This window comes from Triticum urartu, chromosome 2 (assembly GCF_003073215.2).
Source record: "Triticum urartu cultivar G1812 chromosome 2, Tu2.1, whole genome shotgun sequence".
Classification (NCBI taxonomy): domain Eukaryota; kingdom Viridiplantae; phylum Streptophyta; class Magnoliopsida; order Poales; family Poaceae; genus Triticum; species Triticum urartu.
Window position 1 is genome coordinate 135,237,788 of NC_053023.1, and position 15,767 is coordinate 135,253,554.

Sequence of the window (15,767 nt, forward strand, 5' to 3'; positions counted from 1 at the left end):
AAAGTAGAACAAAGGGATATACAATTAAAGGATTAGAAGAAACACTCTTATTAGCAAATAATTTCATAAGTTCATCCATCTTTCCACTCAAAACATTAATTTCTTCTATCGCATGCACCTTTTTATTAGTAGATCTTTCAGTGTGCCGTTGAGAATAATTAACCATAATATTATCTAGGAGTTTAGTAGCTTCTCCTAAAGTGATTTCCATAAAAGTGCCTCCCACAGACGAATCTAAAAGATTTCAAGAAGCAAAATTCAATTTGGCATAAAAATTTTGTATAATCATCTACAAATTTAAACCATGAGTAGGGCAATTACGTATCATTAATTTCATTCTCTCCCAAGCTTGTGCAACATGTTCATGATCAAGTTGCTTAATATTCATAATATTGTTTCTAAGAGAGATGATCTTAGCGGGAGGAAAATACTTAGAGATAGAAGCATCTTTGCACTTGTTCCATGAATCAATACTATTTTTAGTCAAATACGAAAACCAAGCTTTAGCACGATCTCTAAGCGAAAAAGGAAATAGCTTCAATTTAACAATATCATTATCCACATCTTTCTTCTTTTGCATGTCACACAAATCAACGAAGCTATTAAGATGGGTAGCGGCATCTTCACTAGGAAGGCCGGAAAACGGATCTTTCATGACAAGATTCAGCAAAGCAGTATGAATTTCACAAGATTCAGCATCGTTAAGAGGAGCAATCGGAGTGCTAATATAATAAAATCATTGTTGTTGGTATTGGTGAAGTCACACAATTTAGTATTATCTTGAGCCATCGTGACAAGCAAGCAAACTAACACACAAGCAAACAAAAAGCAAGCGGGCAAAAGGAGGCAAATAGAGAGGGAGGATAGAGAGAGAGAGGGCGAATAAAATGGCAAGGGTGAAGTGGGGTAGAGGAAAACGAGAGGCAAATGGCAAATAATGTAATGCGGGAGATAAGGGTATGTGATGGGTACTTGGTATGTTGACTTTTGCATAGACTTCCCCGGCAACGGCGCCAGAAATCCTTCTGGCTACCTCTTGAGCACTGCGTTGGTTTTCCCCGAAGAGGAAGGGATGATGCAGCAAAGTAGCGTAAGTATTTCCCTTAGTTTTTGAGAACCAAGGTATCAATCCAGTAGGAGGCTACGCGCGAGTCCCTCGCACTTGCACAAAACAAATAAATCCTCGCGACCAACGCAAATAGGGGTTGTCAATCCCTATAGGGCCACTTACGAGAGTGAGATCTGATAGATATGATAAGATAATATTTTTGGTATTTTTATGATAAAAGATGCAAAGGCAAATAAAGGCAAAGTAAATAGCAAAGGAAATAACTAAGTAGTAGGAGATCAATATGATAAAGATAGTCCCGGGGGCCATAGGTTTCACTAGTGGCTTCTCTCAAGAGCATAAGTATTCTACGGTGGGTGAACAAATTACTGTTGAGAAATTGACAGAATTGAGCATAGTTATGAGAATATGTAGGTATTATCATGTATATAGGCATCACGTCCGAGACAAGTAGACCGACTCCTGCCTGCATCTACTACTATTACTCCACTCATCGACCGCTATCCAGCATCCATCTAGAGTATTAAGTTAAAAATAGAGTAACGCCTTAAGCAAGATGACATGATGTAGAGGGATAGACTCATGCAATATGAAGAAAACCACATCTTGTTATCCTCGATGGCAACAATACAATACATCCTTGCTTCCCTTACTGTCACCGGGAAAGGACACCGCAAGATTGAACCCAAAGCTAAGCACTTCTCCCATTGCAAGAAAGATCAATCTAGTGGGCCAAACCAAACTGATAATGCAAAGAGACTTGCAAAGATAACCAATCATACATAAAAGAATTCAGAGAAGATTCAAATATTATTCATAGATAGACTTGATCATAAACCCACAATTCATCGGTCTCAACAAACACACCGCAAAAAGAAGATTACATCGAAATGATCTCCACAAGAGAGGGGGAGAACATTGTATTGAGATCCAAAAAGAGAGAAGAAGCCATCTAGCTACTAACTATGGACCCATAGGTCTGAGGTAAACTACTCACACTTCATCGGAGGGGCTATGGTGTTGATGTATAAGCCCTCCGTGATCGATGCCCCCTCCGGCAGAGCTCCGGAACAGGCCCCAAGATGGGATCTCGTGGATACAGAAAGTTATGGCGGTAGAATTAGGGTTTTGGCTCCTGTTCTGATCGTTTGGGGTACGTGGATATATATAGGAGGAAGGAGTACGTCGATGGAGCAATAGGGGGCCCACGAGGGTGGAGGGCGCGCCTGGTGGGTGTGGGTGCGCTCCCCTACCTCGTGGCCTCCTTTTTTCTTTGTTGACGTAGGGTCCAAGTCTCCCGGGTCTTGTTCGTTGAGAAAATCACGTTCCCGAAGGTTTCATTCCGTTTGGACTCCGTTTGATATTCCTTTTCTTCGAAACCCTAAAACAGGCAAAAAACAGCAAATCTGGGCTGGGCCTCCGGTTAATAGGTTAGTCCCCAAAAATAATATAAAAGTGGATAATAAAGCCCCAATATAGTCCAAAACAGTAGATAATATTAGCATGGAGCAATCAAAAATTATAGATGGCATTGGAGACCGTATCAATGGATCATTGGAGCTTGCTCACATTTAGCACCTTTAGTATCAACAAAACCTTCTGGTTGCATCCATATGCCAACTCTTCTTAGAAATCCATTATGGAATGCAGTTTTGACATCCATTTGCCAGATTTCATAAAATGTGGCAATTGCTAACATGATTCGGACAGACTTAAGCATCGCCTACGAGTGAGAAAATCTCATCGTAGTCCAACATCTGAACTTGTCAAAAAACCTTTTGCGACAATTCGAGCTTGGTAGATAGTAACACTACTATCAGTGTTCCGTCTTTCCTCTTGAAAATCCATTATTCTTTAATGGATCACCGATCAACGGGCAAGTCAATGACAGTCCATACTTTGTTCTAATACATGGATCTTCATCCTCAGATTTCATGGCTTCAAGCTATTTCACGGAATCTTGGGCTCATCATTGCTTCCTCATAGTTTGTAGGTTTTCGTCATGGTCAAAGCAAAATGACCTCCAAGAACAGGATTACCCGTACCAACTTTGGTGCGGAACAATATTCTAGTTGACCTACGAGGTTCGTAGTAACTTGATCTAAAGTTTCATGATCATCATCATTAACTTCTTCACTAATTGGTGTAGGAATCACTATAACTGATTTCTGTGATGAACTACTTTCCAATTTGGGAGAAGGTACAATTACCTCATCAAGTTTTACATTCCTCCCAATCACTTCTTTCGAGAGAAACTTCTTCTCTAGAAAGGATCCATTCTTAGTAACGAATATCTTGCCTTCGGATCTGTAATAGAAGGTGTACCCAACAGTTTCCTTTGGGTATCCTATGAAGATGCATTTCTCTGATTTGGGTTCGAGCTTATCAGGTTGAAACTTTTTCACATAAGCATCATAGCCCCAAACTTTAAGAAACGACATCTTAGGTTTCTTGCTAAACCACAGTTCATATGGTGTCATCTCGACGGATTTAGATGGTTCCCTATTTAACGTGAATGCATCTGTCTCTAATGCATAGCCCCAAAACGATAGTGATAAATTGGTAAGAGACATCATAGATTGCACCATATCTAATAAAGTACGGTTATGACGTTCGGACACACCATTACGCTGTGGTGTTCCAGGTGGCGTGAGTTGCGAAACTATTTCACATTGTTTCAAATGAAGACCAAACTCGTAACTCAAATATTCTCCTCCACGATCAGATCGCAGAAACTTTATTTTCTTGTTACGATGATTTTCCACTTCACTCTGAAATTATTTGAACTTTTCAAATGTTTCAGACTTCTATTTCATCAAGTAGATATACCTATATCTGCTCAAATCATCTATGAAGATCAGAAAATAACGATACCCGCCACGAGCCTCCACACTCATCGGATTGCATACATCACTATGTATTATTTTCAATAAGTCAGTTGCTTGCTCCATTGTTCCGGAGAACGGAGTTTTAGTTATCTTGCCCATGAGGCATGGTTCGCAAGCATCAAATGATTCATAATCAAGTGATTCCAAAAGCCCATCAACATGGTGTTTCTTCATGCGCTTTACACCAATATGACCTAAACAGCAGTGCCACATATAAGTTGCACTATCATTATTAACTTTGCATATTTCGGCTTCAATATTATGAATATGTGTATTACTACGATCGGGATTCAATAAACCATTCACCTTGGGTGTATGACCTCAGAAGGTTTTATTCATGTAAACAGAATAACAATTATCCTTGACTTAAATGAATAACTATATTGCAATAAACATGATCCAATCATATTATGTTTTACGCAAACACCAAATAAAATTTATTTTAGGTTCAACACTAATCCCGAAGGTAAAGGGAGTGTGCGATGGTGATCTTATCAACCTTGGAATTACTTCCAACTCACACCATCACCTCGCCCTTAACTAGTCTCTGTTTATTTTGCAACTCCCGTTTCGAGTTACTACTCTTAGTAACTGAACCAGTATCAAATACTGAGGTGTTGTTATAAACCCTAGTAAAGTACACATCAATAACATGTATATCAAATATATACCTTTGTTCACTTTTCCATCCTTCTTATCTGCCAAGTATCTAGGGCAGTTCCACTTCTAGTGACCATTTCCTTTGCAGTAGAAGCACTCAGTTCCAGGATTGGGTCTAGCTTTGAGCTTCTTCATGGGAGTGGCAACTTGCTTGCCTTTCTTCTTTAAAGTTCCTCTTTCCTTCCCTTTGCTCTTTTCTTGAAACTAGTGGTCTTGTTAACCATCAACACTTGATGCTATTTCTTGATTTCTACCTTCACCGATTTCAGCATCACGAAGAGCTTGGGAATTACTTTCGTCATCCCTTGCATATTATAGTTCATCACTAAGTTCTAGTAACTTGGTGATAGTGACTAGAGAACTTTATCAACTACTATCTTATCTGGAAGATTAAATCCCACTTGATTCAAGCAATTGTAGTACCCAGACAATCTGAGCACATGCTCAATGGTTGAGCTATTCTCCTCCACCTTGTAGGCAAAGTACTGTCAGTGGTCTCCAACCTCTCGACACGGGCATGAGTATGAAATACCAATTTCAACTCTCAGAACATCTTATATGTTCCGTGGCATACAAAACGTTTTTGAAGTCCCAGTTCTAAGCCGTAAAGCATGGTGCACTAAACTATTAAGTAGTCATCATACTGAGCTTTGTTAAACGTTCATAACGTGTGCATCTGCTCCTGCAATAGGCTGATCACCTAGAGGTGCATCAAGGAAATAATTCTTCTGTGCAGCAATGAGGATAATCCTCAGATCATCGACCCAGTCCGCATCATTGCTACTATCATCTTTCAACTTATTTTTCTCTAGGAACATATCAAAAAATAAACGGGGAGCTACATCGCAAGCTGTTGATCTACAACATAGATATGCAAATACTATCAGAACTAAGTTCATGATAAATTAAAGTTCAATTAATCATATTACTTAAGAACTCCCACTTAGATAGACATCCCTCTAGTCATCTAAATGATCACATGATCCAAATCAACTAAACCATGTCCGATCATCACGTGAGATGGAGTAGTTTTCAATGGTGAACATCACTATGTTGATCATATCTACTATACGCTTCACGCTCGACCTTTCGGTCTCCAGTGTTCTGAGGCCATATCTGCATATGTTAGGCTTGTCAAGTTAAACCCGAGTATTCCGCGTGTGCAAAACTGGCTTGCACACGTTGTATGTGAACGTAGAGCTTATCACACCCGATCATCACGTGGTGTCTCGGCACTGTTGGGGAACGTAGTAATTTCAAAAAAAATCCTACGCACACACAAGATCATGGTGATGCATAGCAACGAGAGGGAGAGTGTTGTCCACGTACACTTGTAGACCGAAAGCGGAAGCGTTAGCACAACGCGGTTGATGTAGTCGTACGTCTTCACGATCCGACCGATCAAGTACCGAACGTACGGCACCTCCGAGTTCAGCACACGTTCAGCTCGATGACGTCCCACAAACTTCGATCCAGCAGAGCTTCAAGGGAGAGTTCCGTCAGCACGATGGCGTGATGACGGTGATGATGATGCTACCGACGCAGGGATTCACCTAAGCACCGCTACGATATGATCGAGGTGGATTATGGTGGAGGGGGGCACCGCACACGGCTGGGAGAGATCAACAGATCAACTTGTGTGTCTAGAGGTGCCCTCCTGCCCCCGTATATAAAGGAGGGAGGGAGAGGCCGGCCCTAGAGGAGGCGCACCAAGTGTGGGGAGTCCTACTAGGACTCCCAAGTCCTAGTAGGATTCCCCTTTCCTTTCCGGAGGGAGAGAAGGAAAGAGGGAGAAGAGGGAGAAGGAAAAGGGGGCTACACCCCTTGTCCAATTCGGACCAGAGGGGGGCACGCGCCTCCTTCCTTTTGGCCTCTCTCCTCTATTCCCGTATGGCCCAATAAGGCCCAATACTTCTCCCGGTGAATTCCCGTAACTCCCCGGTACTCCGAAAATACCCGAATCACTCAGAACCTTTCCAATGTCCGAATATAGTCGTCCAATATATCGATCTTTACGTCTCGACCATTTTGAGACTCCTCGTCATGTCCCCGATCTCATCCGGGACTCTACGAACTACCTTCGGTACATCAAATCACATAAACTCATAATACAATCGTCACCGAAACTTTAAGCGTGCGGACCCTACGGATTCGAGAACTATGTAGACATGACCGAGACACGTCTCCGGCCAATAACCAATAGCGGAACCTGGATGCTCATATTAGCTCTTACATATTCTACGAAGATCTTTATCGGTCAAATCGCATAACAACATACGTTGTTCCCTTTGTCATCGGTATGTTACTTGCCCGAGATTCGATCGTCGGTATCTCAATACCTTGTTCAATCTCGTTACCGGCAAGTCTCTTTACTCGTTCCGTAATACATCATCCCGCAACTAACTCATTAGTTGCAATGCTTGCAAGGCTTAAGTGATGTGTATTACCGAGTGGGCCCAGAGATACCTCTCCGACAATGAAACACCCATGATGCGGCTATATCTCCCACGTGTCGGAGCATGACTTCGAGGCATAGCCGCATAGTAGGCATGTCGGAAGAGGGGTAATCTTTACACATCCTATGTACTGAATAAGAAAGGGATAAAGAGTTGGCTCACAATTGCCACTTCACACAATACATAAATATAGCATTACATCATCCAGAATACAATCAAGGTCCGACTATGGAACCAACATAAAGAAAAGACAACCCCAATTGCTAGATCCCCGATCGCCCCAACTGGGCTCCACTACTGATCGAAAGGAAACGAAACAACACAACGAACACGATCTTCATCGAGCTCCCACTTGAGCTCAGTTGCATCACCTGCACTGGTATCATCGGCACCTAAAACTGTTTGGAAGTAATCTATGAGTCACGAGGACTCGGCAATCTCACACCCGCGAGATCAAGACTATTTAAGCTTTGGGTAGGAAAGGGTAGTGAGGTGGAGCAGCAGCAAGCACTAAGCATATATGGTGGCTAACTTACGCAAATGAGAGCGAGAAGAGAAGCAAAGCACGGTCGTGAACTAGAAATGATCAAGAAGTGATCCTGAAACTACTTACGTTCAAACATAACTCCAAAGCCATGTCACTTCCTGGACCCCACCGAGAAGAGACCATCACGGCTACACACGCGGTTGATTCATTTTAAATTAAGTTAAGTGTCAGGTTTTCTACAACCGGATATTAACAAATTCCCATCTGCCCATAACTGCGGGCACGGCTTTCAAAAGTTCAAAACCCTGCAGGGGTGTCCCAACTTAGCCCATCACAAGCTCTCACAGTCAACGAAGGATATTCCTTCTCACAGGAAGACCCGATCAGACTCGGAATCCCGGTTACAATACATTTCGACAATGGTAAAACAAGACCAGCAAAGCCACCCGAATGTGCCAACAAATCCTGATAGGAGCTGCACATATCTCGTTCTCAGGGCACACCGGATTGTCCAAACTTACGGTAGGCCAGCCCAGAGTTGCCCCTAGTGGCCACCGGCGGCTGACAGGTTGGACCAACACTCAGAGGAGCACTGGCCCAGGGGTTTAAAATAAAGATGACCCTTGAGTCTGCAGAACCCAAGGGAAAAAGGCTTAGGTGGCAAATGGTAAAACCAAGGTTGGGCCTTGCTGGAGGAGTTTTATTCAAAGTGAACTGTCAAGGGGTTCCCATTATAACCCAACCACGTAAGGAACGCAAAATCAAGGAACATAACACCGATATGATGGAAACTAGGGCGGCAAGAGTGGAACAAAACACCAGGCATAAGGCCGAGCCTTCCACCCTTTACCAAGTATATAGATACATTAATTAAATAAGATATATTGTGATATCCCAACAATAACCATGTTCCAACATGGAACAAACTTTAATCTTCACCTGCAACTAGCAACGCTATAAGAGGGGCTGAGCAAAGCGGTAACATAGCCAAACAACGGTTTACTAGGAAAAGTGGGTTAGAGGCTTGACATGACAATATGGGAGGCGTGATAAAGCAAGTGGTAGGTATTGCGACATAGCAATAGAGCGAGCAACTAGCAAGCAAAGATAGAAGTGATTTCGAGGGTATGGTCATCTTGCCTACAAAGTTCTCCGAGTTGACGAGAGCTTGATCTTCGTAAGCATACTCAACGGGTTCCTCGATCACGTACTCGTCTCCCGGCTCTACCCAAAGCAAGAGCACAAGCAAAGGAAACAGCAATCAACCACGGTGCAATGCGCAAGCAACATGATGCAAAACATGGCATGATATGCTGGATGTGATATGCAATGCATATGCGTGCTCCGGAAAGGAAAGATTGAACCAGGCCTCAACTTGGCAAACCAAGAGTGCCGCTGGAAAGATGAGTTGATTTCGGTCGAAATCGATATAAAGATCACCAAAAACGGATGCACGGTTTGCAAATGGCAAGCAAAACAATAATGGCACCATTCTGCGATTAACAGCACGATGCTATCTAGAATGCAACAAGAAACCAAGCTACTGCACTCCAACATAGCAACAAAGCACATGGCAGTGATCTACTCAAGATGCTTGACAAAAGATGAACACTGAGCTATGGCTAAAACACACAAGAGCAAGCATGGCAAAAGGGCAAAAGATATCAGCATCACAGACTTAGTGAAAATACTAACATGTCAGGATTTAACATCAGGAAGCAATGTTTAGAGCAAGATAACAACATGCTATAGGAACAGAACATAGCAATACAAGGAATGGCATGAATCTACTCAAAGCATATAAGAAAAGTCCCTTACTGACCATAAGCCAAAAAGGATCAGAAGATATGATGGCACCCATGTAAACATAGCAAGTTTCGTTAACAGATTCAGACTTAGCAAAAAACTAGGCATGGCATAAACAGAATTATGAAGGCATGTTTGCGAGCTTGATGCACTCAACACAAGGCATTGCATGACAAGCTAAGCATACTATCAGCAAGAAGACATGATCAAGAAGCTAAACATGGCAAGAACAATCTCATAGCATGCATGGATAAACTACAACAACCTTGGCAAAATTGATTAACACGTAAACAATCTGCCAGGAACATTTTATAGCAAAAGTAGAGCAAGATTGAGTCATGCTAGGGCACTCCATAAATGCAAACAGGGACATGGATGGATAGAGCATAACCATATGTCAAAATCATCCTTACTTAACATACTCAAAAGAAGCATGGATCTCTCTGTAGCAACATGAACACATGGCATAAAAATAACAACAGGGAAATGACTTAGTGAAATTCCAAGTCCCTGAAATCAGCAACATCATGAGAGCTACTTTGCATGCATGTGCTAGTCACCAAAATGATCACAAAAATACATGGCATACATCCCTGTAAAGATGGCATGGCATAGCCCAAAACACATGTAGAGCTCATGACTATATGCAGCACACAATAATCATGGCAAAAATGACAAATGCTCAAGATCTGCTAAGTAATAGGAACTAACATTTTATAGCACTCTTGCATCAAACATTTGGGCATCAAGATGGACTCAAACAAGCATGGTGCAATGGAACAAAATTAAGAGCACATCCAAATGAACATTTTGATATATCATGCATGCAAAACGGATCTACGGATGAGGAGTTATGATGCAATGAAAATGGCCTGAAATAACACAGATCTGGGGACTTAGAGAAAAAAATCAACCTCCGGGAAACTGGATGATGTTGTGCGGGATGGACAGATCCGGCGCGAGACGAGGCGTGTTTGGTTGGTGGAGCGGGTGGATCTCGTCCACCCGACGGGATCCGGCGCGGGACGGGCTCTGGCGAGGTCGGCACGGACTCGGGTGACGAGGGGCGGCGGCGGAGGCGGCGCTGACTAGGCCGGGCGGCGGCGCACGCGCAAAGGGCGGTGGCGCGGGGCGGCAGTGGAAGCGGTGGAGCGGCGCGGCAGCGGCATGGAGGCGGCGGAGATCCGGGCGGTCGAGAGCGCAAGGCGGCGGCGCAGGACGCTGGCGAGCAAGGCGCGCAGCGGCGGGGAAGCCGGGGGCGAGGCGGAGATCAGCGGCGAGGACGACGGGCTCGAGGCGCGGGCGGTGCAGGCCCGGTCGCGGCCCGGGGCGGGCCGGCGTCGGGCCTTGGCGGGCCGCGGCGGCGGGGAGAGAGAGGAGGCGCGGTGGAGGACAGGTGGCGCGCTACGGTTGGGCGCGGGCGGCGGTGAGGCTGATGTGGCACGACCCGATTGGTCGGAGTGAGGTGGACGGGTGCGGCGGACATGTCCGGCGCGGCACGGACGCGTCCGGACGCGCGTAGGAGGAGAAGGTTAGGGTTCATCCGCGAAAATTTCGGGGAGGCACACATATATATAGGTAGAGGGAGTTAGGAGAGTCCAAATGAGGTGCGATTTTCGACCACGCGATCGTGATCGAACGACCGAGAGGATGGAGGGGTTTTGGATGGGTTATTGGGCCACTTTGGAGGGGTGTTGGGCTGCAACACACACAAGGCCTTTATGGTTCCCCGGTTAACCGTTGGAGTATCAAACGGACTCCAAATGGCACGAAACTTGACAGGCGGTCTACCGGTGGTGTACCAAGGCCGCTTGGCAAATCTGGTCCATTCCGAGAAGGTTTAACACCCGTCACGAAAAGAGCAAAAGGGGGCGCCGGAGGACGTAGGAGTGTCGGATTGCAAAACGGACAACGGGGAAAATGCTCGGATGCATGAGACGAACACGTATGCAAATGCGATGCACATGATGACATGATATGAAATGCATGACACGCAAACAAATGACAAGGCAACAACAGCGAATAACTGGAAGACACCTGGCGCAACGGTCTCGGGGCGTTACAACAATCGGAGTGACAAATCCTAATCTCGAAATACGCCAACCCAACAAGTACCTTCGGAGACACCTGTAGAGCACCTTTATAATCACCCAGTTACGTTGTGACGTTTGGTAGAACACAAAATGTTCTTCCGGTAAATGGGAGTTGCATAATCTCATAGTCATAGGAACATGTATAAGTCATAAAGAAAGCAATAGCAACAAACTAAACGATCAAGTGCTAAGCTAACGGAATGGGTCAAGTCAATCATATCATTCTCCTAATGACGTGATCCCGTTAATCAAATGACAACTCATGTCCATGGCTAGGAAACTCAAACATCTTTGATTAACGAGCTAGTCAAGTAGAGGCATACTAGTGAAACTCTGTTTGTCTATGTATTCACACATGTATTATGTTTCCGGTTAATACAATTCTAGCATGAATAATAAACATTTATCATGAAATAAGGAAATAAATAATAACTTTATTATTGCCTCTAGGGCATATTTCCTTCAGGCACGACAAACTGTCGCAACGGTGCATACTCAGGGAGAACACTTATACCTTGAAATTTAGTGAGAGATCATCTTATAATGCTACCGCCGAACTAAGCAAAATAAGATACATAAAGGATAAACATCACATGCTATCAAAATATTGACATGATATGGCCATCATCATCTTGCGCCTTTGATCTCCATCTCCAAAACACCGTCATGATCTCTATCGTCACCGGCATGACACCATGATCTCCATCATCTTGATCTCTATCAACGTATCATCACATGGTCGTCCCACCAACTATTGCTATTGCAACTATTGCAATCGCATAGCGATAAAGTAAAGGAATTATTTGGCGCTTGCATCTTATGCAAAGAGACAACCATAAGGCTCCTGCCAGTTGCTGATAACTTTAACAAAACATGATCATCTCATACAACAATTTATATCTCATCACGTCTTGACCATATCACATCACAGCATGCGTGCAAAAACAAGTTAGACGTCCTCTACTTTGTTGTTGCAAGTTTTACGTGGCTGCTACGGGCTAAGCAAGAACTGTTCTTACCTACGTATCAAAAATCACAACGCGGTATAATGATTGCTTTTTGATCTTTAGAAAGAACCATGTTCATTGAATCCGATTCAACTAAAGCTGGAGAAACAGACACCCACTAGCCACCTGTGTGCAAAGCACGTCGGTAGAACCAGTCTCGCATAAGCGTACGCGTAATGTTGGTCTGGGCCGCTTCATCCAACAATATCGTTGAATCAAGAATCAACTAGTGACAGCAAGCAATATGTATATACCCACGCCCACAACTCCTTTGTGTTCTACTCGTGCATATAACATCTACGCATAAACCTGGTTCAGATGCCACTGTTGAGGAATGGAGTAATTTCAAAAAAAGTCCTACGCACACGCAAGATCATGGTGATGCATAGCAACGAGAGGGAAGAGTGTCATCCATGTACCCTCGTAGACCGTAAGCAAAAGCGTTATGACAACACGGTTGATGTAGTCATACGTCTTCACAATCGACCGATCCCTAGTACCGAACGTACGGCACCTCCACGATCTGCACACGTTCAGCTCGGTGACGCCCTGCGAACTCACGGCCTAGTAGAGCTTCGAGGGAGAGTTTAGTCAACACGACGGCGTGATGACGGTGATGATGATGCTACCGGAATAGGGCTTCGCCTAAGCACCGCTACGATATAACCAAGGTGGATTATGGTGGAGGGGGGCACAGCACACGGCTAAAAGATCAATGATCAACTTGTGTGTCCATGGGGTGCCCCCCTCCCCCGTATATAAAGGAGTGGAGGAGGGGGATGGCCAGCCCTCTCTATGGCGCGCCCTAGGGGAGTCCTACTCCCGGGAGTAGGACTCCCCCCTTTCCAAGTAGGAGTAGGAGAGGAAGGAAGGAAAGGGGGGCAGCCCCCCTCCCAATTTGGATTGGGCTTGGGGGCGCGCCGCCCTCTTTTCCCTTCCCTATCCTCTATTCCACTAAGGCCCAATAAGGCCCATATACTCCCGGGGGGTTCCGGTAACCTCCCGGTACTCCGGAAAAATGCTCGAACCAATCGGAATCATTCCAATGTCCAAACATAGGCTTCCAATATATCGATCTTTATGTCTCGACCATTCCGAGACTCCTCGTCATGTCCGTGATCAAATCCGGAACTCCGAACTACCTTTGGTACATCGAAACACATAAACTCATAATACCGATCGTCACCGAACGTTAAGCGTGCGGACCCTACGGGTTGGAGAACTATGTAGACATAACGGAGACTCACTTCCAGTCAATAACCAATAGCGGAACCTGGATGCTCATATTGGTACCTACATATGCTACGAAGATCTTTATCGGTCAAACCGCATAACAGTATACGTTGTTCCCTTTGTCATCGGTATCTTACTTGCCCGAGATTTGATCGTCGGTATCTCAATACCTAGTTCAATCTCGTTACCGGCAAGTCTCTTTACTCATTCCGTAATGCTACATCCCGCAACTAACTCATTAGTCACATTGCTTGCAAGGCTTATAGTGATGTGCATTATCGAGAGGGCCCAGAGATACCTCTTGGGTAGACAGAGTGACAAATCCTAATCTCTATCTATGCCAACTCAACAAACATCATTGGAGACACCTGTAGAGCATATTTATAATCACCCAGTTACATTGTGACGTTTGATGGCACACAAGGTGTTCCTCCGGTATTCGGGAGTTGCATAATCTCATAGTCAGAGGAACATGTATAAGTCATGAAGAGATAAAATTGAACGATCATTATGCTAAGCTAATGGATGGGTCTTGTCGATTACATCATTCTCTAATGATGTGATCCCGTTCATCAAATGACAACACATGTCCATGGCTAGGAAACTTAACCATCTTTGATTAACGAGCTAGTCAAGTAGAGGCATACTAGGGACACTATGTTTGTCTATGTATTCACACATGTACTAAGTTTCTGGTTAATACAATTCTAGCATGAATAATAAACATTTATCATGATATAAGGAAATATAAACAACAACTTTATCATTGCCTCTAGGGCATGTTTCCTTCAATACGTGTTTACCAGCTTGTCTTCGATCACAATAAGAACGGCTCCCACAAAGATGGTGGTTGCCTGTTGGAAATATGCCCTAGAGGCAATAATAAATTAGTTATTATTATTATATTTCATTGTTCATGATAATCGTTTATTATCCATGCTAGAATTGTATTGATAGGAAACTCAGATACATGTGTGGATACATAGACAACACCATGTCCTTAGTAAGCCTCTAGTTGACTAGCTCGTTGATCAATAGATGGTTACAGTTTCCTGACCATGGACATTGGATGTCGTTGATAACAGGATCACATCATTAGGAGAATGATGTGATGGACAAGACCCAATCCTAAGCCTAGCAGAAGATCGTGTAGTTCGTTTGCTAAAGCTTTTCTAATGTCAAGTATCATTTCCTTAGACCATGAGATTGTGCAACTCCCGGATACCGTAGGAGTGCTTTGGGTGTGCCAAACGTCACAACGTAACTGGGTGGCTATAAAGGTACACTACAGGTATCTCCGAAAGCTAAAGCTTTTCTAATGTCAAGTATCATTTCCTTAGACCATGAGATTGTGCAACTCCCGGATACCGTAGGAGTGCTTTGGGTGTGCCAAACGTCACAACGTAACTGGGTGGCTATAAAGGTACACTACAGGTATCTCCGAAAGTGTCTGTTGGGTTGGCACGAATCGAGACTGGGATTTGTCACTCCGTGTGACGGAGAGGTATCTCTGGGCCCACTCGGTAGGACATCATCATAATGTGCACAATGTGACCAAGGAGTTGATCACGGGATGATGTGTTACGGAACGAGTAAAGAGACTTGCCGGTAACAAGATTGAACAAGGTATCGGGATATCGACGATCGAATCTCGGGCAAGTATCGTACCGCTAGACAAAGGGAATTGTATACGGGATTGATTAAGTCCTTGACATCGTGGTTCATCGGATGAGATCATCGTGGAACATGTGGGAGCCACAGATCCCGCTGTTGGTTATTGGCTGGAGAGGTGCCTCGGTCATGTCTGCATCGTTCCCGAACCCGTAGGGTCTACACACTTAAGGTTCGATGACGCTAGGGTTATAGGGAAAGTATGTACGCGGTTACCGAATGTTGTTCGGAGTCCCGAATGAGATCCCGGACATCACGAGGAGTTCCGGAATGGTCTGGAGGTAAAGATTTATATATGGGAAGTCCTGTTTTGGTCACCGGAAAAGTTTCGGGTGCTATCGGTAACGTACCGGGACCACCGGGAGGATCCCGGGGGTCCACCAGGTGGGGCTACCTG